At 39.2% G+C, this 3,106-nt stretch overlaps 1 long non-coding RNA gene across 1 annotated transcript; it reads left to right on the top strand.

Annotated features, from left to right (window-relative positions):
• The first annotated feature begins 1,749 nt into the window (after nt 1–1,749).
• Nucleotides 1,750–2,388, top strand: LOC118757406. The gene is made up of 3 exons (XR_004995212.1): nt 1,750–1,860; nt 1,942–2,128; nt 2,184–2,388. It is a non-coding gene; the product is annotated as an uncharacterized LOC118757406 (long non-coding RNA).
• Nucleotides 2,389–3,106: the final 718 nt, after the last annotated feature.

The following is a 3,106-nucleotide window of genomic DNA, read 5'->3' as shown; positions in this document are numbered from 1 at the left end:
AAATTGTTTGTTGTACAATAAAGTTAATTGTACTACAATTTGGTCATCGTTAGCATTTATTTAACAATCCAGCGATACGAGCCCGAGTATATTTGGGAAATCCCTCAAGGCCCGTCCACATAAAACTTTGGCGTTGCGTTGGCGTTGGCGTCGCTTCAACAGCTGACTATGAATACATGAATTCAAGTGCAGCCGTCCACATAGCCAAAATTCGGCAACGCTCACGCCAACACAAAGCAAAAAGATGGCCAACTCTCATCTTTTCGCGTGCGTTGCTCGTCAGCTGTTGCAAATAAATAAAATTGTGTGAAATATTTTCCCTTTTTAATCAAGTGCAGGCCAGAAATATCGTTTTTAATGCAATTATTGATATTAAATATTAATTTATCTGTCGTTAGTATGTTAATTTAGTCGCCCAAGCATTCGCTGCCAAGCGTTCATTGTAGCAAGCATTCTTTTAACGTGCGTTCTGTCAAACCAACGCCAACGCCAAAGCCAACGCGAAAGTTCTATGTGGACCGGCCTTCAAGGTTTCGAGGATAAGCTCGTCGGCGATTTAAAGCATCCGTTGTTGGTTACCCCAGCAACCGAGGCAATCGGAGATCGTCGTGTCACACGTACTTGTTGTTGTTGTTGTTGTAGCAGCATACAAATTCCCCAAAGACTTTTTGGGGCTCGTGTTGATGGAAAATCAAAAATTTTTGATTTTCCATCAACGCGACCGCTTGACAAGCGGTCTGTTTGATAGTGGCGCAAAGCGTTGACAAGCATTAGTGTGTTAGTTTGTTGTGATATGTAAAATGAGCAAATTATTATTATTATTATTATTATTATTATTATTATTGGAAATGGTGTTGACGCTTTATGCTTGAGTGTCGCCGGGCAAGCTTCAAGCACCCGACATTCAACCCGACACTCACACATGTACTCGTTGCTGGGGTAACCAACAACGGATGCTTGAAATCGCCGACGAGCTATAATCGTAACATTAATATCGTGAATGTATTAATGAGTTTAAAAGTGGCGTTTACACGCTCACACACGTATCTACGAATTGCCAACAGCTTGAAAACAATTTTCCTTTCAATCGATCACAGTTTACGGATGTAAGTTTGTTCGCAGAATATTATGTGTTTAGGTAAATATGGAAAAAGCAAAGCAAAAATCGTAAGCGTAGCAAATCATACGAGTGAGAAATTTGAAAGCCATTCCCCGAACGAGTAAATACAAGATTACACAGTAATTATGGTGACCTTTTCCCGCCACCCGGTAATAGTAGAGTGTAATGCTATAACTTGTACCACAAATGTTTTGAAATGTATTTTCAAGTTTTCACCGTTTACCCCGTCCAAACTGCACGTATGTACTTTCGTAATTTCCCATTCCATCGATTCTTATATCTTTGGTCTCTGCTCGCGAACAACAGATGGCGCCGTTGCTAGCTAGAGGTGTACGCCCTTGTCAAAAGAACCGGTTCTCTTTTTATCTTTTATAAATCTTTTCAGAGTTAGGCTGTGTGCCAACCGGTAACTTTTTCTCCGTGATGAGACGGGGTGGAAAAATTTACTATGGTGCACAAATAAATTAAGCCCTTATAAATAAAAAATTCTTCCGAAAATTAAAAAATTATTAGATGGGTTTTTATTTATTTTACTGAAACAATAAAATTATTAAACCCGAAACGGACGCATTTCCATTAATTAACCAAATAGCAAAATGAAACAACCCGGGATTCGAGTTTTGTTGCACATCTCTATCACTCGCATTGACAACTCCTCTCTAATCACCTGCAACCAACTTTGCAATATCCACAATGAATAAAATGTTATTAAGGAAAATAAAGCTTCCACGAGGCGAACAGTAAGTTGTGTAAATTTGTGGTTGATATAATTTAGTGCCTTGCTTGAATTAGTTCAGCTCAATGTTTTATTTATATTTCAGATTTTTCTGGCTTAGGCGGTCGGCTGAACTTCAAATAAATTTTGCCCCGATGAAGATGATAAAGTGGATGGCGACCATTGAAGCCAGAGTTCTTAAATTCACTTGGCGGATTGCGAGGACGGCTCCTTCCAACCGAACATTCTTTGGACGTTTGGCCATTTGGCTTTATTGCGCGTTCAAAGAGAAGGTTGTAATATAATAATTTCAATAAGTCAATAAGTCTAATTTTCTTTCATACCTAGGGGATTTCGAATTCGCTCAAATGTTGAACGGTACAGAACAAAGCAACGGTGTTGAATGAAGCATCCACTAGGTATTATCGCAACGCAGCAGCAAGTACTAGTACCTACGCGGTTTTATAACAAAGCTTTAGCGCATTTATTAAACAACAAATTAGTTGTACACAATTCGAACGCTAAATAAAATCAATGCGAAATGCCAACCGGACACATGCCCCAAATCGGTATTGGGGTGGGGTTTAGTACCGCTCACAACTATTTCGGGCTATTCCGTCCAAATGGGTGGTCCGATCCGAAAAAAATTTCTCACACTTGTAGTCAAGCGTCCACGCAATATTTTAACACTCACTTTTGTAAATTTTGGTTACTAATTTATTTACAAATTGGGTTTGAAATATGCCTTTTTTTGTAAAGTTCGGAAATTAGCGTACATTTATCAATCCTATTCTGCTTAAATTAGCCACTTCACCAATATATTTTTGTATTCCCCTTCACTTTACACTTTACTTGATTTGTTATAACTTGCTTTACGACTTTAATATTAACCAATTCATTAAATAAAAACACCTTCAAAATCACGCGTCTGACTTTGGTTGCATATGCAAATTAAATGGCGGAGTTCAGCTGTCAAACTCCAAAATATGCAAAAGAATGAGAGACAAAAGAAGATAGGATATAACCCAGTAAGCATTAAAAATATACAAAGGTGTTCTCTGCAAAAGGTGTTCAGCTCCTTTTCTTCGCAAAACAGAAAGGGGAATTCTACTGCCTGAGGGTTATAATCCCTAAGTGCGGCCGAAGGCCGCCTACGCAGAAAGGTGTTCTCTGCAAAAGGTGTTCAGCCCCCCTTCTTTGGCAACACAGAAAGGAGAATTCTACTGCCTGAGAGTTATAATCCCTAAGTGCGGCCGAAGGCCGCCTACGCA

The sequence above is a fragment of the Rhagoletis pomonella genome, unplaced genomic scaffold, assembly GCF_013731165.1.
Source record: "Rhagoletis pomonella isolate Grant_MI unplaced genomic scaffold, Rhpom_1.0 Rhpom_scaffold_17493, whole genome shotgun sequence".
Taxonomy (NCBI): Eukaryota; Metazoa; Arthropoda; class Insecta; order Diptera; family Tephritidae; genus Rhagoletis; species Rhagoletis pomonella.
Note: the sequence above shows the minus strand (reverse complement) of the source record. Positions and strands in the feature narration are given on the sequence as shown.